The 25,836-nt window shown below is 43.5% G+C and overlaps 1 long non-coding RNA gene across 4 annotated transcripts in view; it reads left to right on the top strand.

The window, feature by feature from the left end:
* The first annotated feature begins 1,163 nt into the window (after window positions 1-1,163).
* LOC146806003 (uncharacterized) overlaps window positions 1,164-25,836 on the top strand; it is a 291,522-nt gene continuing 266,849 nt past the window's right edge. For 2 of the 4 annotated variants that reach the window (XR_014967950.1, XR_014967948.1), the window contains exon 1: window positions 1,164-1,273. This is a non-coding gene — a long non-coding RNA (uncharacterized LOC146806003). The remainder of the gene's footprint in view (window positions 1,274-25,836) is intronic. The other 2 variants (XR_014967951.1, XR_014967949.1) reach the window with 1 other exon arrangement.

Here is a 25,836-nt window from a genome sequence, read left to right as displayed (position 1 = left end):
CATTTCATGTTTGTGTTCAGACATTCCACACTCTTCCAGAGATAGCATTAATTTGTCTCTTACCTCTCCCAAATTTTCTACAGTCTTAACACTTGGACTTTGTACAATAAATCTGCACATTTTAGCTAAAAGACCCTTTTTTCCGCATGACCTGCACGTCATGTTTCTAGCCCCACACGCAAAACTAGAAGCAATGTGCCTGGGTCAACCACACCTATAACATGTCATTTTTCTTTTTACAATTACATTAGGTACATTTTTTTAATTGGATGTACATGGAACTCGCATTTTAGCAACATTTTTCAGTCCAACCTCTTGTACATCCAGAGCTACTACCTCTTTTTCTGAAGATTTTATATATACATTTTCCCATGTCAATCTCCTTCATCCAAACAGCAGTATGTTCCAAGCTCCTAGCAATCTGTACAGCTTCTTTCTAATGTAGGATCCAAGGACAAAAGTCTTTCTTTGATCTTTCTGTCTATGGTACATCTCACAATTTGGTCATGAATGGAGGACTCCATTAAGTCTTGAAACTCACATGTTACTGCCAAACCACGCAGTGTCGCTACATAAGTCATAATATCCTCGCCATATGCTTGTACTCGACAAACACATTTGTGTCTCTCAAAAACCACACTAAGTTTAGTTGTAAAATGTTTTTCCAGCGTTTGCAACGACGTGCCATATACATTTACAGGTTGACCATTACCAATTCCCGAACAAACCTTGGGAAGATCATCATATATCCTTCCTCCCTCTGTCCCTAAATGGTGTAACAAAATCGCTTGTCTTCTTAACGGTCCATATTTATCACCACCAATCACTAGCATATAAGTGCTAAGAATGTTCTTCCATCTTTTCCAAGGAATACTTGGTTCCCCAGGAAGAGGTAAAAATGAAGGTGGAGCAGCCATACTTTGATTTGACATATCTGCAATAAAAAAATTAAACAACAAACTACCACAACTAGCTAAAAAAATAAGTTAGGACAATAAATTAAAATAACAATCTAAAATAATTATCTAAAATAATTATTTAAAATAACTATATAATATAATTATCTACAATAACTGTAGTCATATGTCTCTTTAATTTGCTTGTGCAAAGATTAGTTGTAGTGCAGTGTAGATAACAGTCCTCTTTCTATGTTCACGCCTGCAGGAAAATGCGTGGTTGCACGTATTTACATCAGACGTCAGGACAGACAATCTCCAGAAAGCTGGTCGAATTCCCACAATGAAGAAATGAAGAAATGATCATGATCGCACTGGTGAGAAAAGTAGAATGAAATAAAATTTTGTGTGTTGATTCGCGCTTCATCTTTCCACAGCTTTCAAAGCTTAATACATTTAGGGCCTCACGCTGACCACATGCGTTAGTTTGCCCTTCCTTCAATATCAATTCCTCCCTCGTGCTTGGCTTCACACGCGCGCTGCTTTGTTTATTTTCAAAGCACAGCCTTTCACGGTCGCACCTCGTACCTTCCTTCAATGTCAATTTCTCTCACACACTTGGCTTCACACGTGCTTGGTTTTGTTTATTTTCAAAGCACAGCCTTTCATAGCCTCGCGCAGGAATGTTGCTCTCTCGTATTATTTAAAATCCAACTCGATAAATATGAGCCTAAAAAAAATGACAACAGTCACTGAAATGGAGTCAGCATTAAAGCGCGCATCAAAATTAATGATGAATTAACGCTGCAAGGTACACAAAAGGAAAACTTTTTCATTTAGTTTCCAGCGGCAAAATAAGTAACTTCTTCTTTAAAAGCCCACGCAGGTTCACAGTAACACTTGTAAATTAAACTAGTAGCTTTGCCAAACGCAACATGCTCCTTTTCAATAAGGCAAACAAAAAAAAAGGTGGAATTACTCACAGTTCCCAAACTCAACGATCATTAGCAGAACTCCTCTGTGAGCTGCTTTTCCAGGGGTGGAGGTCACTCAGTCATCTGCCCCCTGCGTAGAATCTCCCCACCAAAAATTGTAGTAACCACGCAAACTGTGGTTGGTAGATAGAAAGCATTTATTCATGAGTACATCTTCATGGTTGTACAGCGACCTCCAGCTTATTCAACTGACTCTCTTTCTTAGAACTATTCAGTGATGTCATTCTATGACATCACCAAGTTCTGCAATAGAAGAAAGACATCTCCACAATAAGCTTTATCCCTAATGAGTTCTTTACCATGGGTCTCATATGCCCACTCAATCACCTACGCAACCACTCACATTCCCATTTACAACTCCATAACAAATACACATGCATCTACTCACTCATGCATATAGGCACTCTCACACCCACTCACTTCCTCGTTCTGGCACTCACACAACCAGTCACTTACCCACAGAGATTCTCACATACACACTCACTTACTTCTACGGTTACTAACACATGTACTCAGTCACCTAAACAGTCACTGAGACAACTACATAGTCTCCCATAGAGCCTATCTCAAACTCACTTACTCACCCATTCAGCCACTCACACACCCACCCCTTACCCATACAGCCACTAACACACTCACTGAAAAAACAAAGGGTACAGGTTATAGTTAGTTTGAGATGCCATCAGTGAATTAATCAGTGATGTCACTGACCATGTCATGCGTGATGTAGTATGTGAGGTAATAAACAGTGCATTGCGGGGAGTAAATTATAGTTAGCTTAGGTAACCATAACTGCTGAATTTCACTGGTTCTTTACAATGGAAATCTGAGCCTAACTATAATATCCCTGTAACCTTTGTTTTTTTCAGTGAATTTCTAGGGTTTTCCAAAATCTATTTCCTAACTCTAACCTCCTTGTAACCTTTGATTTTTTGAGTGAATATCTATGGTTTTTAGGTCTAGTGTTAGTGTATGACCTCGTATATACTTTAGAATACATCTATGTGGGTCTAAAGCAATTCCCCTGCATCTCATTGGTTTGTTTCAATGTCCTTTAAAAATCCTTTCTTGCTAGTGGCCAGTCTTGCCTCTTTGACCCTCCTTTTCCCCCCAAGGAGCAGTGACTAAGTACAATATAATTCCGCTGTCTTGTGCTTATCCGTTCGTTGGGGGACTATTTTATTCCATCTCGTGTTACAATGTGAGTGCACAGGCCTGTAGCTGCTTACATTTTATTACATTATTAGACCCACCCAGTTCCTTCCCTGTGTATGACATTCTTTTGTATTTTTCCCAAAGGCACCTCCGAGGCTTGGTTTTGAATGTGAGCAATTAATTATTATGGCTTTAAGTCTGCCCCCTTTAATTTCCTCCTTGCATCAGCCATAGCTGGAAAAGACCAGCTGCTGTGCTCAGATCCCATCGAGCTTCAGGACACGGGTGCTCTGCTGCTTGGTGAATGCAGGTGCGATTTATGAATCAGCATGATCCCACAAGGAGTTTGAAGTCTTCCCCTGTTGGTTTAAGACCAAGGCTAAAATGTTCCTTCTACTGAAATAATGTCCCCTATAAATGTGCATTTTGAATGTACCACATTAAAGAAATGCAGCTCAAGAACGCAGGGCTGGCACAAGGGCGGTGCGACCTTTGCCATAGCACTGGGTACTGACTTCAGGGGGCACTGTGTTTGCAAGTTGATTTTGCTTTTAAAAGCACCTGCTGCCATGTTGCTTGCCTCCAGTAATTTCCATACAACAATGAAAATGTCACGATAACTCATGTGATTAATGTTCTTGCTGGAGAGATCAGAGTTTTGTCCATTAATATACCTGCTGCAAAAATGTGTACAATACAGATCACAAAGTGCACATAATCTAAATAGGTCAGCGTGTTACTGCTTTTCTAAGAAACATCCTTTTGTTACTTGCAGCTAAATCCTTAAAATCCTAATTTAGAACAGTGAATTTATAACTGTCATCAAAGAAGTGAATGCACACTGCAAAGTATAGATTAGAGCATATATTAATGTTGCGAAAAAGGTTAATCTGGGTAGAAATCGATAAATATTTTATTTAAGAGAACCCCAGACTATGGTGTTCCAGTTTCAATTCTGAGTTTGTTCTTTTTCAGCCCAAGTTATTCGTAACATTGGCTATATGATGATTTACACAAGTATGATTGATTGTCTCTGTGTAATTTGTGTGTGATGCAAAGTGCTCTGTCACCCTGCACTGGTATGAGTGGAGCTATAAAACGTATTAAATGCATCCGAAAGTTAGTGGTTATGGAGCTTTAAGGGGCATTGTTAAAAGGTGTTGGTGGTGAGGAAATCCGTGGCAGAGGTGTTCACCACCTCCACTATTGATAGGGGGGTGCCAACAAACATTGTTGCACCAGGTGCCACCAGCGCTATGGTGAGCCCTGCAAGAACATCTTTTGAATTGCTATACACATTTATTCATATGTACGTTTTTGAAATAAATGTTGTTGATCCTTTAAAATTCACTAATATCGAAGTTGGTGGGGAGATGCTCTTTCTTGTACATAAAGCTCCTTTTAAAAATGGGGTTTGGTTAACTTATATCAATTTATGGTGTTACTGTGTTCTTGGATGGCCTCGGACCTGCTCCTCATGGGAACAGTCCAGCCCGTACTAAAGAGTAATTAATGAATGGGCATGTTGAAGTCAAGAACTTGCTATTTATTTCTGCCAATGTTTCTATGGTGGCGGTATAGTTCGGGCACGCACCTCATCATGTGTCATTTCTGGCTGCTCCTGTGATTCTCTATAATTGCTTATTGTGTGGAGCAGCTGGGTGTTGAAGGTTTCATCTTTTTATTGTTTATTGGTGCTGTCTGGTCCTGAGAGAGAAGACATGTGTTAGAGTGGCGAGATTTAAGATGGTACTTTTTTTTCCTTATACCTTATCAGACTCAATCAAAACATGACTCTAGCCCACAGGGCCGCCGAGCCTGCATGATTACCAGTAAGTGCCAGAGTGAGCAGCAGACTATATTGATCCAAAATTAAACATTTTTTAATGCTCTAATTTAATTTCAGTAGTAGTTTTTGGCTAGTTTGCCTTGCGATTTGGCGGTACCAATAAGCAGGAGCTGCAGGGGGTGCTTGTGCCGTGTCCCCTCCAGCTGTGTTGCTGTCCCCTGGCCCTCTCCTTTCCCCATGATCACCCCCTGCTCATCTGATGGAGTCGCTGGCAATGAAAGTTGCCAGTGAGTATTTGGGAGGACCTGCTTTTTGACCCTGCAGCAGGTGCCGGTTGAGTAGAGAGTCTTGCAACTCATTAATAATAGCAGGCGGCAGCACACCTGACCCCGGGGTTCCATAGCTTGAGGAGTCCATTATGAAAACCTTCGTATGACAAAGTCGGTTTGAGTGAGACTTATCAGTCTGCAGCAATAGAAATTAATGCTTGCTTCCTTTGTCCACAAATGGAGGGTTGTCGTTCCTGGCTTGTAGATCATGACAAATAAATTGGTGAAGTGGGGCCGTGTTAGCAGAGGTCAGTGTTAACTGTGGTGTGATTTTAAGCTATTATGAAGCACCTTTGGCTTACCCGCATGATAGCGTGTTTCGCAATTTCATTTTATCTCGCTTCCTTGCATACGATGTTGCTGTTTTGCTAGCATGTGCTTAACCCCTTCGGTCCCCATGATGGAATGGTTCCGTCATGAGCACCAGTGCTCCTGTGCTAATTACAGAACCATTCCATCATGAGGACAGGGGCACGAAATCCATCTGCTGCAAACAGCAGAGGGATTTACATTTTTTGGGGGGTGGGCTCGGGAGGTGGGGAAGAGCTTCCCCAACCTCCCGAGGCCCTTCCCAGGTTTTCAATCTAATGTCGATTGCGTGCATGGCGTGCTGTCATCATTAGTTTGAAAACAAAACTGAAACTTAGTTTCAGTTTTAGTGTTTCAGTGCTTGTGCGGCTATCTCAGCCCCCCGAGCACGGAAACACTTGGGAGTGGTATCGTTCGAAAGGGGAGAATCTCCGCTTTCCAATGGTTTCATTCCCTAGTGGATGTTCTCCCACCCAGTGTTCCCTGTTTCCTGATAAAAATGGTACCTCACTTGTGTGGGTAGGCATAGTGGCTGCAACAGGAAATGGCCCAAATCATACTGTGGAGATTTCAGAATTACCTATAACAAAACTACCTGGTTTTGTGGTGGGGTTCACCTGGGGTTTTGGCCCCGGGCTCGCTACCATCTAGGAAAACCTACCAAACCCACACATTCCTGAAAACTAGACACCCTGGGGAGTCCAATGAGGTATGGCTTGCGTGGATCCCCCAACATTTCCCTTTCCAGAAACCCCTGCAAACCTCAAATTTTGCTGAAAAAACCCACATTACACACATATTTTTGTGTGGAATCACCATGGCGGCACAAATGTCCTACCCCACAGTATTCTCCTTAGTGTCCCGAGTAAAATGATAACTGCAAGTTTTCCTTTAGTATAGTCTCAGAGTCTGTATGAATCTTAATCCCCAAATAAGTTGTCCATTGTAGAGTGAAATCTGGGGTAAATTGTGTTGTAGTAGGAGTAAGGAGGAAAATAATTGATTTGGTCCAGTTCACCTGGAGACGAGCCATTGTTCCAAACTTGACTACTTCGCGCAGTATGGGGGATAAGTTATGTTCAGGGTCTCTGACATAAAGTAACGTATCATCAGCGTATGTAGATATTACCAGTTCATACCCCAGAAAGCCAATACCTCTGTGTCTGTGATATTCCCACATCACGCAGGCCAATGGTTCCGTGACCAACGCATAAAGTAACGGGGTAAGCGGGCATCCTTGTCGCGTACCCCTGATGATCTGTGTTTTGTCTGTAACGATGTCGCCTATTTTTATTCTGGCTACTGGGCTGTTATACAAGACTCCTATCAACCGCGGGAAGGCACTTGCTACTCCGATTCTCATTAATACGTGCTTTTTCCATGTCTAGAAACATGGCTACAGCTTGCACATCCTGTCTCATATGTTGAATAGCCCCGAAGCCTGTTCGTAAATTGTATGTCAAGTTTCCACCGGGGACAAAACCGGCCTGCTCCGGCGCTACCAGTAGTGGAACTAGCAGTGACAGCCGATTTACTAGTATTTTAGCATATATTTTTGTGTCCACAATCAATAGCGACAGTGGGCAATATGACGCACGCTCTGACGGTGGCTTATCTGGCTTCAGTATGGCAACTATCAGTGCCTCCCTCATAGATGGAGGCATCTGGCCGCTTTCGCTAATTTCCTCAAACAGCGTGTGCAAATGCGGAATAAGTATGACTTTAAACTCCTTAGAAAAGGAGACCGTGAAGTCATCGGAGCCAGGGGCGCTGCCCGCCCTCATTCCTGACAACGCTGCAGTTATCTCCTCCGTTTCAAGCGGCCACACAAGGTATCCACGGTGCACATTCATCAACCAGGGAAGTTTTATATGTGTCAGGTTGCCCAGTCTCTCTGCATCAAGATCCCCTGCTCTAGAGGTGTATAGTGAGGTGTAGTACTGTTTGAACCTGTTTGCTATTTCTGTAGAGTCCATAATGGTCTGTCCCTGCTCATCATGAACTTTCACCACCCCCGCTGTGTCCCTACGTTTTTTTAACAAAGAGGCCAGAACCGAGCCTGGCCTCTCACCTTCTCCACAGGTGCGAGCTTTGTCATATTTGCCAAGGTGTTTTAGTTCTGAGTCAGCTGTGTCATAATACTCCTTTAGGAGTTCCTGAAATTCCTCCTGCGCATGCTCATCAGCGCCTAGAGTAACCCTTGTTCTAGCATCTTCAGTCTACCCTCTAAATCTGTAAGTCGTTTCCTAAGCGCCTTAAGTACACCAGAGTGATTGGACATAGCAATCCCCCTGATAAAAACTTTAAATGTTTCCCATACCACCAAAAAGGTATCAACTGACCCTATATTACATTAGAAAAATGTGCCTATTGCTTCTGAGAGCTCTGAACACTGTTGAGAATGGGGGGAATCACCAAGTGAAATGCGGGATATTCATGCAAGGAACTTCATTACCAGTAACACCGGAGAGTGATTTGAAAAAGTGTGGGGCAGCACCATGCAGTCGCGAATCTGTGTGTGCAAGTTCCTGGAGGCTAGCCAGTAGTCAATTCTAGTATGTAAGTTATATGGAGCTGAGTAGTGTGTATATCCCCCTTGTTTAGGAGATCACGTTCTCCAGACATCACATAAGTCTAACTGTGTAATTGCCCCTATAATTTCTGCTGTGAGTCGCCGGTCCGGGCCACCCGACCTGTCCAATTGCATATTTAATACACAATTGAAATCCCCTCCCCACAGTTGAAAAGAGTCCCAATAGTGGCTTATCTTCTCCAGGACCGCTGTGTAGAACTTAGGGTTGTCAAAATTTGGCCAATATATATTAACTATAATCAGATCCAGTCCTTTCCCGGTGCACCTCAATATAGTGTATCTTCCCTCTGGGTCCGTGTCTAGTGGCTCCAAGTCCAACCCTGCTTTCGGGTTGATCCAAGTGATCATCCCTCGGACGTGCATTGTGAACCCTGCTGCAAGGAATTTACCCTGCAGCCACCTGCAGTTAAACATACCACTATATATCGGCAAGTGCGATTCTTGCAGTAGTGCTATGTCAATACAATGTCTGTTGAGGTAGGTCAAAACTTTCATTAGCTTCCTGTGATTGTTTAGGCCTTGGACTTTCCATGTCAAGGTATTAATCCTAGTATTGTGCGTCTGTGCCATAGAGGCTGAAATAGCTATATCTGTCGCTTAGTGCATGTGCTTGGACGTCTCTATGCATCTTCAGATAGAAATACAACGTTCGCATCAGGTGAACTGTTAGCCTTGCAGTTGTAATAAAACATGTACTGTGTGAATGCGAACCCCAACTCTGCATTGGCGATAATCCCCCATCCCTCCCATTACCCTTGTAGTAGAACCAACATTTTTGCTTCAACGAGCAGTAAACGTAAATAACCCAATTTCAGGTAGTGGTACACACACTAGGGCAGATGTTGCCCAAGCTATGCCCTTTTGGTCGCCCACCAGGCATTGCCCCTATTCCCTTCGCCATCCAGCATGCAGTGTGCATTATGCTATCAGTTCAGCATCCTCATATATACCCAAAGAACACGTTGACGTGGAAGTCCACTCTTTGCATGCCTCGCTAGTGGTTATGCTTGGCCATACTGCGGCATGCTGTCTTTATGTCTACCATAAACCCTCACCCGCTGCCCTGCACCAGCGTCACCATTTATATCCCTTCCTTTCCTAATCACATTTCCCACCTCCCCCCTAAGAAAATTCTTATCTGCTGTGTGACGGGATTCTTCAGTCAGTCCTGTTCCTCCAAACTTCGCCTGACAGCTCCCTCTTGGTCTGGCGGGTCTCTTTGTTGCGTTCTGTCTTTTGCCCATTCCTTCAGGGCTTTTTGCAAAGTTTTAGGGTCTATGAAGATGCGAGAGTGTCCCTGTCTATTGACTTGTAGTCTCGTCAGATGTTACATGGCATAGTCCAGATTTTGTTCTTGTCGCTGCTTCTTCAACGGTGCAAACTGTCTGTGTGCCTCCTGCACACGAAGTGTGAAGTCCGGGTAGAGTGATATCGTTAATCCTTTGTATTGCAATGATTGTTTTTTCACGTGCAGCTTTCAGTGCCGCATCCCGGTCACTGTAATTTAATAGTTTGGCAATGTTCGCCCTCAGTGGTGCTCCAGGGGGGTCTCTGGCCAAGAGATCGGTGTGCTCGCTCTACGATGAACATCGGGGAGAAAGTGTATCGGCCAAAAAGCATCTCCAGTAGTTTCTCCACAAAGAATTCCATGTTGCTTACATGTGTCGACTCTGGAAGGCCCGTAATTCTAATGTTGCTTCCGCGGGAGCAAGCTTCAAGGTCTTCAGCCTTATCTTGTAGGGTGAGTAGCAGCTTACTCACCTGCTTTTGTTCAGTATTCAATTCTGTCTGGGCTTTTTCCACTTCTGTGTCACCGCGTTCTGTTATGTCTTGCCTCTCTGCTTGCTTGTCCATGCGTTTTATGATTCGATCCATGCGTTGAGCCAATGTGTCCAATTTACTATCAATGGTGGTCCAATTTTTTTGTAAGCTCTTCTGCATCACAGCCAAGATAGTGTAGAGATCGTCTGCGGTGGGCTGTCATTCCTCTGCGTGCTCGTTCGGGCCCTCTTCCGAGTCCTGCTCACGGAGTCTAGATTTCCGTCGCTCAAAGTGGTGCTTTGGTTGCGTTATATGCACTTTCCCCATAGTCATTTTGTCAATGTGTCCATTCCCCTCCAATAGTGGACCCTTGGATTTCTGTGGGCTGGGGCATCTCGCTCTTAGATTTCCTTTCCAGGTGCTTTCTGCAACTTTTCCAGTGATGTGGGCTGTGACACACAGCCAACAGTGTGCTCAGGGTTCACACGTAGAGGGGGGAGGTGGAGTGGGAGACTGTTATATTGCCCTGCAAGCGGTCGCAGAGTCCAGCAATACACTAGCAGGGGCGGCGCTCCAGGGCCTTTACTACCAACCCTAGAAGGTGTCCGGTGCCAAATAATGCAACAGATGCTCCACAAGCCCGCAGTTCTTCAGTCAAGGCTGCTGCTGGTGAGAGCAGCAGCTGTCTACACATACCATTGTGTCACCCACCAACATCCGGTGGAGGTTGTGCAGCGCGTAATGATCAGGTTGCTGCTGTGCTTAATGTCGTGCTGACAACAGTGCTGAGGGGGTACATTTCCAGGAACTAGAGGATCCCTCGGCTGCCCCACAGACCCAGCACAGCCACGTACTTATTCTTCTGCGCATTAGGGCTCTTCTGCTCAGAGCCTCGACCTTTATGTAGGCCATCTCCAAGGCATCCGGGCATCCGCTCCACACATCTGCCAAGCACCAGTCCAGAGAGTCAGTGGAAGGTGGAGGGGGGGAGGAGGTCTTCACACCGCTCCCCCACCAGGCACGACACTCCCGACAAGACAAACAGTCTAGGCCACAAAATGGCCTCTCCAGGCCTCCCTCAGCCGGGTCTGGCCGTGCCGCCGCCACTAGTACAGCCCAGGGAGGAGGAGGCTGCACTCTTGAGCAGGCAGGGAGGGCTTCAAGTAGGCAGGTCTGGCCTCCCGCAATGCATTGCAACCAGCAAATCAACCGCAAGGGCCCCAGCACCTGCCTGTGTCTTCTCACCGCGGCACACTCCGCAAGCAGCCTTCGAGGACTGGGCCGCCGAGCGCTCATACCCCAAGCTGTGGTCCCGCAGCGGCACTGTGTTTAATATCCAGTCCCCACAGCTCAGCCAGGCTACCGTTATCGATCGCCAGCAGTTCCACAGCCAGTATCTCGCTGTAGCCCCTTCGACTCTGTTCCAGGGGTAGCGATCGCATGCCTCCACCCAGGAATTCACCGACTTCACCAAGCCGGCTTTGGGAGTCGCATGCCCGGTCCCTATGCCACTCACCGGTTTCGGTGCTTTCCGTGGTGATAGGTGAGCGCAGGGCAGCTCTATAGGTGCACGGTGGCTTCCAGTGACGATGCTTGCTTATCTTGTGATGATAACTTAGCACTTATGCCAGATAATTTACGGAGAGTTGGATGGATCAGCGGAGCTCTCGTTCTATGCCGCCATCTTGAGCTTAGGCAAGCTCTGCCCCCACGCGAGTGAGGTATTATTTGTATCGGGAGACCTGGGGGAATGCTGGGTGGTAGGAAATTTGTGGAGCTACATAGATTCCTGAACTTTCCCACACAGAAATGTGAGAAAAAAGTGATTTTTTTAAGCTAAATGTGAGGTTTGCAGGGCACTGTGGGTAAGAAAACTTTGTGGGATCCCCGCAAGCTACACCTCTCTGGAATCCCCTGGTTGTCTACTTTTCAGAAATGGGTGGGTTTGGCAGTTTCCTGAGATGGCCGCCGAGCCTGATGCCAAAAACACAGGTGACCCCCCTTGCAAAACCAGGTTGCTTTGTGATAGGTAATTTTGATGTCTCCTCAATATATTTTGGGCCCTTGCCTGTTGCGGGTACTTGACCCACCCACGCGAGTGAGGTATTGTTTTTAACGGGAGACCTGAGAGAATGCTGGGTGGTAGGAAATTTGTGGGTCCATATAGATTCTAGAACTTTCCCACACAGAAATGTGAGAAAAAAGTGTTTTTTTCAGCTAAATTTGAGGTCTGCAGGGCTTTGTGGGTAGGAAAACATTTGGGATCCACGCAAGCCAAACCTCGCTGGACTCCCCCAGGTGTCTACTTTTAAGAAATGTGTGGGTTTAGTAGTTTCCCAAGATGGCCGCCGAGCACAGGGCCAAAAACCCAGGTGACCCCCCTTGCAAAACCAGGTTGTTTTGTGATAGGTAATTTTGATGTCTCCTCAATAAGTTTACGGCCCTTCCTGTTGCGGGTACTTGACCCACCCACATGAGTGAGTTATCATTTTTATCAGGAAACCTGGGGGAACGCTGGGTAGTAGGAAATGTGTGGATCCACGTAGATTCCACAACTTTCCCACACAGAAATATGAGAAAAAAGTGATCTTGTCACCGAAATTTGAGGTTTGAAGGGCATTCTGGGTAGGAAAACATTGGGGTATTCACTCAAGCCATACGTCACTGGACTCCCCCAGGTAGCTACTTTTTTGGAATGTATGGGTTTGGTAGTTTCCAAAGATGGCCGCTGAGCCCGGGACCAAAATCCCAGGTGACCCCTTGTTTTGTGATAGGTAATTTTGATGTCTCCTCAATACGTTTTGGGCCCTTGCCTGTCGCGGTTACTTGACCCACCCACGCGAGAGAGGTATAATTTCTATCGGGAGACCTGGGGGAATGCTGGGTGGTAGGAAATTTGTGGATCCATGTAGATTCCAAAACTTTCCCACACAGAAAGTTGAGAAAAAAGTGATTTGTTTCAGCTAAATTTGATGTTTGCAGGGCATTCTGGGTAAGAAAAACGTTGGGGGATCCATGCAAGCCATACCTTTCTGGACTCCCCCGGGTCTCTAATTTTCAGAAAGTTGTGGGTTTGATAGGATTCCCTAGATGGCCACCAAGCCCGGGACCAAAAACTGATAAGACTCCCCTTGCAAAACCAGGTCATTTTCGGATACATAGGGGGCAACTGTGTTTTTGGTCCCAGGGTCAGAAGCCATCTAGAGAAACCTAATAGACATAATACCATGCTGTTGAACTTGAAAAGCACTCTGGCCCTTCACAAAAGTGCATTATATCTTATGTATAGCACAGATTATCTGCCACCCTCAACCTGTGCCATAATTATTGCTGTCTCCTGACAACACTAAATCTCGTCATGAACACCTACTGTGAGTCCGGTACTAGAGGCTGAGCATGTGATATTTAGGGAGGGCATACCTCTCTCATACACACCTAGCAGTTCTGCACTGAGAACTGTGCATCAGCTGAGACTGTGTATGCAGGCAGCTGAGCCAGTGAGTGTAATAGACATAGAGACACTTCTTAAGGACTTTGCCAGCTGCATTATTTTATTTTTCCCCACCTACAAGTGTGGTGTTGTAACTTTACTAGAGACATGGTGCTATTAAATTAATGCCACCACAATCATTTTGCACTGAGGAGGTGTTAAATATCCCTGTTGAAAGCACTTGACTCTACCAATGATTCATAGCATATTCCCAAAACTACCATCAGTTTACAAGGGCACTAGGTTAGTGCCATTCCATTTCTGGAGATTTGCATCAGTTTTCAGACTTTCTTAGCGCTTCTTACTGTTATTGTTATTGTTATTTGAGCTTTATTTCGGCTAATATAGCCATAAAAGCAAGAAGTACATAAAAAGACATTTCCAACAATTATATACAAATACCACAGACCAAATATTCGAGTTAATACATACAGTGGGGCGAACAAACAATTAATCTACATCAACGATTGTGCAATTACTGCATTAAAAATCAAAAACATACTTTTTAAATTAATTTAAAAAGCCAGATTTTAAAACCTTTTTTTTTTTTTTTTAAACACGTTAAAAGAAGGAATCAGTGCATTTTATACTAACTATACAGAGCTAAGGGAGACTGCAGACCACAACAGTACATTACAACTTACAACCAATCTGTTTCCTAGTGAGGTACACGTTAAATAAAAACCTACTTGTACAAAACACTACCAGTTGCGAGGTATTTGACTTGATTATACGTTCTGTCTCTTTGTAAGACCTAACCCCCATGTTTTTGCATAAGGGTTTGATCCAACGGTCCCTCAATTTTTTATAGACTGGACAAAAGAACAATAGATGGACATCATCTTCCTTTGCCTTTAGAGAGCAGAGGGTACACAAACCACTGTCATTTTTACCCCCCCCCACCTGCAAGTATTTGCGGTAGTCTGTAGGACCCCATATCTGAATTGCAGATATAACGTTTTTGCTAGTGGTGGTCCTATCTCATCCATGAATTGTTCAAATTCAGGATTATCCTTTATAGTCAAAAATTTCTGAGTCAATGTGCCAATCGATGAGCTATGAAATAATTCACCATTGACATAAGACCAGAAAGTAGACTTTACGAGCTTTTTGAAGGGCGGCGTAATGTTCTGAGGTTCTTCCCATAAATGGGAGAGCCCTAACCTGTTATACCACTGGAAAATGTGCTTTAACCATGCAATTTTCTTATACCCATCGATCTGAATTATTTCTATCAATCCACTCTCATAATCACTCAACTCCGGGGTTGTCCATAACCTAACCCAATACAGCAGTGGCCTTAATATGGCTTGATAGTCTGTCCTTTTAAGATTAATATCCAGGAACACTGGGACTAGGGGGATTCTAATTGGTATTTTAAGCAACCTACGTATAAAGTAATTTTCTTCCTTTTCAAAGTTGCTTTTACAGGGATGCCCCCATACCTCAGCACCATAAAGTGCCGCTGATTGGGCATTCGCCTTAAATACCTCAAGTGCCGGCCTAATGGCTTTAGAATGACTACCGCCATGCACTTTTAAAATAGGCATCGAATTTTGTTTTAAGGATAATTTACTTTTTTCCAACTGCCCCTTCCATGAAAGGGTACTATCCAGCATAATTCCTAGATAATTAAAACTCCCCACGTACTCCAGTTTTTGATTATTTAAGGCCAAGCTCTTCCTAAAAGACTTCTGAGGATTTATGGACATATATTTTGTTTTAGATGAATTTATTTCTAACCCCTTCCCTACACAGTAGCTATAGAAGGAATTCACTAAGTTTTGTTAGCCCTTTGGAGTCTGTGAGATGAGAATCGTATCATCGGCAAAAAGTAATGCCGTGATTGCCTCATCTCCTAACTTCAGGGAGTCATGGTCACAGTCCCTTAAGTAAATAGGTATATCATTGACGTATAATGAGAAGAGTGTAGGCGCCAGCACACAGCCTTGGCGCACACCCCGTCCTACAGGTATGGCCTTTGAAATTTCACCACCCTTCCCCCACCTGACTTTGGCGTAATTCCCTGTATGTAATCTGATGAGTTCTTTAAGTAGCTCACCAGGGACCGCCATATTCTTAAGTGTGATCCACAACAAATTACGTGGAACGAGGTCAAAAGCGGTCCTCAAGTCTATGAACGCCACGTACAAACTGCCCTTCCTTATATTAATGTACTTCCAGCAGATGCACGTGAACCTAAATACCTGATCAACCGTGTTGGTTTTTGATCTGAACCCTGCCTGGTATTTAGTTAATATCTGAGTCCCCTCTATCCATTCTAAAAGTCTATTTAAAATATGTCTGGCAAAAACCTTTTGTAAAAGATCTATTAAACTTATAGGGCGGTAATTGCCCGGATCATAACGATCACCTTTTTTAAAAGTTGTTACAATTTCTGCCCCTTTCCAGGTTTCGGGGATTGGTGTTCCGGCCACTATGGAGTTACATAAAAAATTAATATAGGGCCCCCAACCTTCCACTTCATGCTTCAATAAATCGCCGGGGATCTTATCAGGACCTGGGGCTTTGCCCGTTTTGACGGCCTGTAATACCTGGGTAGTCTCCTCTAAGCTAAATAGCAAGGGAGCAATACTCAATGCTAAGTTGATCTCTTGATCCCCTATGGGCAACACCTCATTGTCGTTAGAATAAAGTTTAGAAAAATGGTCGCACCATGTTTTTTCATCTAGGTAAATATCCTTAGGTGGTCTGCCCTTTTTATTTGCCTTTGAAATTAAATTCCAAAAAGCGCCCTGATCTCTCAATTTAGCCGCATTTAAAAGATCATACCATAAGGCATCATCCCAAGCTTTTTTTGCTTGGGTCAGTGTTTTATTATATGCCTGTCTACTATCTCTTATACCCTGTGGGTTCTTAGATTTGACAGCCTGGATCAAATGGGACTTAGCTATGCGGCATTCCTTGTTGTACCATTGATTAGCTAACTCTAAATAGTTTTCTTTTCGGTTCTTGTCCCTTTTGTAAATTTTACTCAAGAGGGGAGTTAGCGCATCTACCAATTTATAGTGCAGATCTAAAACACCCTGGGTGCCCAATAGGGGCATCTGGCATGCTACAATGGTATCAGCAAATGTATTATAAATATTTAGCATCGTCTCTTCTTTAGCCAGGATATAATGCCATCTTGAGCACGCCTATTATTTGTTGCCTGAAGTTCCCCAAGAGAGCTATTTAACATAGCTTCTCCAGCTAATTTAGATATAAAAGGCTCAGGGTCTAACCATAGTTGAAGTGGAAGATGGTCACTCTCTGTCCTATGATCTATTTTAAAATCAATTATTAAATACCATAGGCTCAGAGAGACCAATATAAAGTCTATATGTGACCTACAGTTGCCTTTACAAAATGTTGGGGCCGATGGTCTATCGGATTGAAAACGGCCATTGCTTGCCCTTAAATCATGGGCCACGGTCAGCTGTAAAATCTGAATAGCAGCTATAGTGCTTTTAGCAGACCCAGTGGAATCCAGAGACAGGACATTATTTGCAATATCCTGCTCATCGAATAAGTTATCCAGGCCCAACACTGGTTCGTATTTACAATTAAAATCCCCTCCGACTACTACCTCTACGTTTGGTCTTAGTGTATCTAAAAAAGAATCCAAAAGCTCTACCACCTTGGATTCCTTATTAGATGAATGTGGTCTATTGTACATATTTAATAAATATATGACTCCTTTTTCCCTGGTCACCATTTTTAATCCCAGTAAGTCGGGAGAAGAAATCGACAGTTGGGTAACATCTATTTCTAGAGTAACTCTTACCCAAATCACCAACCCCCCTGACGCTCTCCCTCTTACTGACGGGATTGCATCACAACAAAATGTTTTGTACCCTAGCCTATTGGGCGTTTCTACGGCCCAAGTCTCCTGAAGGAGGATGATGTCATACTCCTCAATATAGGAGCACCAAGCTACATCCTGTAGGTTCCTAGCTATACCTGCTATGTTCCATGATGTTAATCTTACAGGTAGATTTCCTTCTGGGCAAGGTGAAAATACATTCACCAATCTATCATGCCTAGTTGAACCATCTACAGGGCTAATTGAGGTATTTATTCCATCAACTGGATTATTTTCAATATTATTTCCCTCTACCTCGGTGCTCCTAATACAACACTGTCCTGCCTCACCCAGACTAACATTGCTAGCTCCTACACTATTTGGGAGCTCATCTGTTACCACAACTTTAAGAGTCAAGGCAGATCTAGATCTAACATCGTAAGATAATGTGGGAGCCTCCATCCTTAATTGTTCAAACTCTACGATACTCGGATGTAACTTTCCAGCCTGAGTGTCTACAGTTACCTCTAAATCGAAATTACCAACCGACAGGAGTCAATCATTCTGATCCAGTGTGCTCAATGCCAGATATCTATTATTAGTAGGAATCTGAAAGATTGGGCCTCTGCTGGGATTCTGAGGCCTACTTATAGTGTTAACCTGGGGGACCCTACCTAGATGACTATAAAAATATCCCAAAGGGTGCACACCCACACTATTCTCCCCCAGTGCCAGCGATGCCGCTCTAAGTAACACAGTCGCAACATGTTGGGGATGTCTAAAGTTTATAATTACACATTCACCTCTACAGGTTTTCCTAGCATTGCCAATCCAAGAAACCCGTCTAGTAGATAATATCTGGTCCGAGTAATTTGTAGGAAACCCACAATTTTTGTTCAACCAAGAAATTGTTTTTCGTTTAAGTGAATCATGTGATTCATGTCGTGAATTAGGTAGTGAAGAGTCTAGGGGTGGAACATTTGAGAGAACGACTACATATGGCTCACAGTCTGGTGGTAGATTAATGGAGCGTATTTTTCTCACTGGGACTGAAGACCACACTGTGCTAATTGAAGCCACTTTAGTCTGAGTAGTATTGTCGACCGTTCGGCTTATCTCCCTGGGATTAGATGTACTTACTCTCTCTATCAACGGCATCTGTACAACATTTCCAGGTTGTTCCACTATCTCCCTCTGTATTAGACTCTGATCATTGATTACCTGCAAATTATTGGTAAGCAAGGAGCATGCATTACTCTTTCTCATGTGACCTCACAATGGCCCAAGAGATGTTCATGAAGTTTTTTTTATGTTCCCTTTGAACTGCAAACATGGCACATTCCTTGTTACAGAATTAGGGGTTAAGAGGATCACTCACCCCCAGTGTGTTTGGCAAATTTTAGCTACATACTAAAATAGTTTCCTCTTCAGGCAGTTGTGGAATTCCAACAGGGAACAAAAGGTCAGATAGACATAACCATTCTAGAGGCCAACCCGCTAAGAGGTCAAAGGTTATCCTCAAATTCACCCTTTACCTGCTAAGGCTCCCATCAGCTGCAACCCCTACAAGTGCTGAACTCTGTTTTTTAGGTCGGCCCTAGGCAGCACATGCGCTGTCTGGAAACTGGTAGCACAATCGGTGCCAAAGGTTGTGGTATTTTAAGTGTCCAGGAACTTAGTAGTGCATGTGCCTTAACTTTTCTCCTCCAATCTCTAATTCTGTCAGGCCTACTTAAATCTTACAACCATCCATTGGTCAGTGAGAAAAGGAATATTTTTCAACTCTAACAAAATTGAATAAGTCAACAGGCAAGTCTGTTTGTTATGTAGGGTATAGAGATAAGCAATATAGCTGTGAAATGTAATAAATAATTACATCAACAGGTGTACTGTTTTGTGTTTTCCTAATTGCTTAAAATGGGGGTTTTGCTGACTAGACCCTCTAATATCACTCCAGCACTTTCTAAAAGCTTATAATCCATCTAATACTTCTCTAAAAGTTTTTATCTGCAATTTCCCTGTGCAAAGACTGACAATACCGCATTAAAGTCAAACAGGTTCTGTCTTTCATCATCATGGCATTCTGGTGGGACAGGGTAACATTGTGTGTGCCCGAGGCTCAGAAACACAACCTCCTTATGGATTATGTTTTCATTATTCCTCTAGTAAGAGACCTCAAGAGGAAAGGATAGGCCCACTCCTTGAGATAACCGTTAAGCAGTTCTATTAATACAATATATTTCTATATATTGATATATATATAATTAATAGCTTACACATGCTGCTTCAGTAGAAAGTAGGGATACCTTTCCTCATCATGCGTGTCCTTAAAAGTGACAGGTCTGTGTGTCCCCAAAAGTGACAGCTGGTGCAAAAAAAGTTTGTGACATGATGAATGTTGGCAGCCCTAACAGGAGCTGCGCTGTGGGGTGTGGCACAGGGTTTGTGGCAGAGTGTGAGCAGGGTTTGAAGGCGGCGTTAGGTTAGCAGGGTCATGTAAGGAAAATACATGTGTTCCTATGGGTGTGCGCAAAAGTGTCTTTGTGTGCATGTTTTAAAACTGTGACGGCAGTGTTGTGACAGATGGTGTTTAGGCATGCTGAGCCGTGAATGTGCAGGCCGTCCTCAAACCCCTTCACACCCATGGGTGGCAGTGTGAGTCTCATGAAACGCTTGTCCTTAAAAGTTACAGGATGTTTCAGTCCTTAAAAGTGACAGGTCGTGCACAGAAAGTTTCGGAACATGATGTATGTGTGACAAGCCAAAGCTGTGAAGGCAAAAACTTCAAACAAAGAAGCTGCTTCTAGCTTTCCAGGCAGGGCTCGGTCATGATTAGCAGATGTTAAAATGATAAAGGGACAACAGACGGAGGTCACAAACTTTCCCCAGGAGAATAGAAACCTGATAGCACGCGGCAGGAAAAAACACTGCAGGAAAACACGATGCAGGAGATAAAGCTAGCAGTCTCAGCAGCCAGGGCTGTGTTGACTCAGCAAAACCTACAAACACATTTTCTGGGCCTAGCTCCTCACGACACGTGCTTAGGACGGAATCAAACATCGCCGGCCGGGCTTTCTTTTTAAACAATTTAACTTCCAAATTATCTAAGATATCTGTATCGAAACTACCATTTTGGGGCCATTTTAAAACACCGTCCTTTCTGGTGTAACGCATCCATACTTCATTATATGCAATGGGGCCCACACCATGTTTTACATAAAGCTCATAAGTAGGAGTTCCAATTGGAGGAACCGGACATGAATCCTCTAACTGGAAATCCCTTCCACAACCCAAACAAAACAATCTACCAAATACACTAGCACCAGGCATCTTTGCTCACTAGTCTAGCTCCAAACTTCAAAGGATTATCGATTAGGATAGTCTCGTGAATACATGAGTCCTCTGGCTTTGGGACTTGCAAGCACCAAATCAAAATGATCCCGAAGGATACCAAATTCAAACTAGGAGACGCTCCACTTATACTTAACTGAATATTGATGATCGATGGCGTCACCAGAAGACTCTCTCGATTGTTTCGATCTACCAAAAAATCGTCAAGGGTCCTAAACAGGGCGATTAATCAGGGCAGCAGTCCTTCGTAGCCGTCGGGACGTGGAGAACCTCGCAGAAAAGACTTTTGGACCACGTCGACATGCAGGGGTCGATGAAGTGGCGGCCTTCCTCCAGAATTTCAACACGAAGCTCCTCACGAACCTCTGGCTTGGACCGGTACCGCTGAAATAGCCCCACATTGGGCGCCAACGGAAGTACTGGGTATTTTAAGCCCAGCGGTGCAGGGGAACACACCCTATGACTTCGGGGTTCTTCCTGTTTCAGACCTACAGAAACACAGAGTCTTCTGGGTGAAGTCAAAGATCAGTTTATTGGCTGCAGACCAATTACAGGTATCCTAGAAGTACAACAGCGTGTATGTTCTCAGGAGACTGCTAAAAATCACAGAAACGGGCTTCTCCTTAAATACAAAATATCCTGTTTCAGGCACACATTCCTTGGTTTACGATATGGCCATATAAAGTATACATTACAAACGAAAAAGCAGAGTCATGATGACCATCCCACATTCCAGTTAAACCAGCCCGCAATTATTTACCCAGCAAGGCTCAGATCCCACATCAGATATCGATAGGCTCCAATAAACATGAGCATCTCCTGTTTGGAAAACAAGCCATAAAGCAGGAACAGTCAGGTGCGAAAGAGATTAGCTGGAGGCTTGTGTAGGATGAAAAGGCTTTATGGTGTGTCAAGCCCTGATGCTAATCACAGGTGGCCGGGGGACGGGGAGCTCGTGAGACCGGACTGACCTGGGGCAGCGGAGCCAAGCTGCCCAGGTCACAGAGAAGTCAAAGGAAGGCACATGTGCTCTAAAAGGCCCGTATTTGCTTCATGTTATGTAGCATATGTGAGGGCAACCATAAGATGGCCACTGCTCTAAGATGGAACCCACGTAGTGATGTATAATAACGTATACATAGTGCATTCATAGCTAAAACGTTACACAAAGCACTTGTACATACCGCATTGACCATTCGCGGTTCGCTAATACCGGGATAGACAGGGGTAGGGCCCTGCCTCCTGTGCGGTCCCAAATTCTAAAGTACGACATAGTCATAAAATTCACTTGCTGGTAGATCAAATACACTGCTGTTGCACCAGCCTGCACATGCCTGTCGAATCGAACACATATGAATCCACCTGCACCCAAGTAACAGACCTCACATTGCCCTACTATTATCCTAGGGTATAAGAATCCTTGCTGTGCATTCTGTTAGAACTACTGACCTCTATTTCAGATTGCCGCTGTGACAATGACTATCTATCTCTCTATTGTTTTAGTTCTCTTATGTGTCATAGCTTTTACTTAAGCCTGGAGTTGATACTTTAAGTTCTTCACCTACAGAAGTATTGTTATATTTGGTTACAGTGTGTGTGTGCGTGTGTGTGTGTGTGTGTGCGTGTGTGTGCGTGTGTGTGTGCGTGTGTGTGTGTGCGTGTGTGTGTGTGCGTGTGTGTGTGTGTGTGCGTGTGTGTGTGTGCGTGTGTGTGTGTGCGTGTGTGTGTGTGTGTGTGTGTGTGTGTGTGTGTGGTATGTGGGGAGTTATATTACGTATATGCAGTTTCTATGGAGTCTGTCTTGTGGTCAGGCTGTCACTACCAGAAGCGAGCAAAGGTTAGAATTGCAGAAAATAGAGGAGCTCTGTATGGGCGCCTCGTGGATGGAGGGTGAACTCATATTCAGTTCCATTACAGAATGCATCCCTTCACCCCCATAGTCAGCCAGAGACATTCCTCACAAAATTCACTCCAGTAAATTACAGAATGTGGACAGTTAACTGACTCAGAACATGAATCTGCCTACTGTGTGCAGAAATAAGTGTTAACCTTCCTGTAGCACTGAAATAGCCAGCTTCAAGTAGTCAGACAGTAAAAAAGGCCCCACATGCTTCCAGTTTAGGTTATATTTAATACAGTTTGAATGAATACAGTCTTTCTGAATGCATCAAACTATTTACTCTTCAAGGTACTGTCTGCAGGCAGCACCTACAATGGCTTCTTCCCATTTATAACCAGTGATGTTCCTAAGCACTCTTCAAACTACATTTCAAGTCCCAGGCAGTCGAGTCTGGAAGGCACACTAATTCCTGCCTCAGGTTTGGCATGAAGCACTATGACAAATGAGATGCAAAAGGTAACAGGAATGTATCACCTGACTGTTCAGGAAAACCCCTTCCTCAGAAAGAAGGGAAGGTCTTTAACATCTATTGCACATGAGCAAGTCATAAAATATTTACAAGATGCATCCAAGTTTGTGATACCGGATCCTGACGAAAAAGGTTCAGTTGAGCCTTAGACCTTTATATGACCCCGTTAAATGTATTTCCAGTTTTATATAGCGCATACAAGGGCAGCCAGATATCAGAGCGCTTTACAGAGAAGCATATACAGAGGTTTCATGACTTTCAAAATATTACAATCTCTTTGTAAAGGATTTAATGTTAAAGATATAATACATAGTCAATGCTAAACACTACATAAATACACATTTCAATATTCATAACCTGATGCAGATCCTTTAATCATTCTGAATGGAATTCTTACCGTACTGCCTTAATTACTTACGAAGGAAAATTGGATATGCAGTAGAGCATAAGAGTAATCTGATTACTCGCTCTACGTCTATGAGTGAATGGAGAGGATTTGACACAGCAGGAGAACGCATTTGTGTGCTGGGGTTTCTAATGATAGCTAGGGTGTACCACATAGGCGCCTCTGAGTATGCTGCGAGATGAACAGTTAGAGAAGTACTGAAAGTGTAAATAGAAAACATGTTTCTTTTGTAAACTTAAACACACTACGTTCATGTGGTAGAGGTTGACATGCTAGTTATCTTTTTCACTTGATTAGTCTCCAGAAACAATATCCTACCTGTATTGCTACAGAATCATTTAAGAATCTGGCTAGTTGATTCATAAACAGAAATGGATGTTACTGTCACAGGCATGGGGGCTTCAGTAATTTGGGTTGGTCCCCACACGCTGCAACAGGTAAAAACCCCCAAAACTAAAAAAACAAATGGAGGATGCAAAATCGTTTTTTGCAACTGGTAGGATGGGCATGGATTTCTGCAACTGGCAATGGATGAACAAAACAAGAAATCTATTTACCCTGGTAACGGAGCCTCAAATATTCTCTGTGCATGTTAAGATTTAATACACCAGGGAAGCAAGATTTCATCTTTAAGAAAGTGCATGACATGAAGGCAAGAAAAGTAGTTCTAAACCATAAGTCACAAAGAAAAAAAGGACAGAACTGTATCTCATTCTAAAGGAGATGTGTATGCTGCATTTTGCGATCAGTAACTGATTGGTCAATTTTTGCCACTGACTAACTGCTATGCTGATAGTGGTGATGAAGCTGGGCTTTGCTAGAATTACTACTGTATTATGCATTATGTCATTGCAACTGCCAACTGAAATTAAATCATTATCTTTTAATGCTTATGACTCCAGATTTCCTATACGGTAGTCCAGATTAGTAACAGTTGCATTGATCAAGTCAAAACAGTTTTGTCGCACAACGGTCTAGTTTCTTCTCACTGCTAACATTTTTATTAGTTTGTTGTTTGATTCTACTTTTAGCACTAATGGTGCTACAAATCTCTAAAACATTCTATTGTAAACATATTTTATTTCCCTTGGTACAATACCTGTTCATATACTTACATCGTAATACATTTCACGGCTTTCCATTCACATAACTACCTTCTCTAATACATTCATCATTCCTAAGTGCCCATCTGTATTGCTGGTATCTTCTGATTTGACTTTTCACGTTCGGAACCCCCCTCCCCACCCTCCAACGCCCCCACCCTCTCCAGCATTGCAGGCTAATTGGAGGCTTCGCTTCCGCCAGCTGTCTCTTTCCCTTGCTGTTTGTTCGTTGGCTGTGTAGTCTTCGTGTTTTCTTCCCCTTAACTTGTCTTATTCAATCCGCCTTGATAACTACAAATCTCTAACATGCTAATAAAACAAGAATTTTGTGTTACGTTTTACACTGCTACTGCTTGCACACACTGTTATAACAGGAATACCAGTGTCATGATTTCTGCCCTTCTGGATAGTGGGGAATGACAAAAGTTACACTTTCAGCCCTCCATTTTAACAAACACCCTCTTACAGTTCCTTATGCAACTATTAGTGAGCAGGGAAGAATAAAAACAATGCAAAAGAAGTAAAGATTTTGATTGCAAACAATAATAATAAGAGAGAATGAAAAAAGTAATGCAGCCCTTCCCTGTGCACCCATATCATTTAACATTTCCTACTCAAGCCTGAGCACTGTGGTGAGGAGCTAGGCCCAGGAAATGTATTTGTAGGTCTGGCTGAGTCAACAAAGCCCTGGCTGCTGAGACTGCTAGTTTTATCTCCTGCATCGTGTTTTCCTGCAGTGTTTTTTCCTGCTCTGTGCTATCAGGTTTCCAATTCCCCTGGGGGAAGTTTGAGACCCATGCCTGTTGTCCCTTTATCATTTTAACATCTGCTAATCATGACCGAGCCCTGCCTGGAAAGCTAGAAGCAGCTTTTTTGTTTGAAGTTTTTGCCTTCGCAGCATTGGCTTGTCACACATACATCATGGCATGAAGCTTTCTGTGCACTACCTGTCACTTTTAAGGACAGAAACATCCTGTAACCTTTAATGACAATTTTTCATGAGACTCACACTACCACCCATGGGGGTGAGGGGGGTTTGAGGACAGTCTGCACATTCACAGCTCAGCATGCCTAAACACCATCTGTCACAACACTGCCATCACAGTTTTAAAACATGCCCACAAAGGCACTTTTGCGCACACCCATAGAAACACATTTATTTTCCTTACATGACCCTGCTAACCTAACACCACCTTCAACTCCTGCTCACACTTTGCCACAAACCCTGTGCCACACCCCACAGTGCAGCTCCTGTTAGGGGTGCCACACATTCATCATCAAGTAACAAAGGAAATGCCAGAGCTGCTACAATCTTCTTAACCTATTTGCAGTGCATTGAAAAAAAACAATGTCACACTAACCCCTTTTTCCGTTGGAGTTTTTTCAATTTACATTAGCAATTCATGAAAAGCACAAAACAATACAAATATCATAGACTTTTGATTTTTGGAACATATATATATACAACCTCCCTTTCACCCTCAC

Source organism: Triturus cristatus, chromosome 8 (genome assembly GCF_964204655.1).
Source record: "Triturus cristatus chromosome 8, aTriCri1.1, whole genome shotgun sequence".
NCBI classification, from domain to species: Eukaryota; Metazoa; Chordata; class Amphibia; order Caudata; family Salamandridae; genus Triturus; species Triturus cristatus.
The sequence above is the reverse complement of the archived record's forward strand: the minus strand, read 5'-3'. Positions and strand labels throughout refer to the sequence as shown.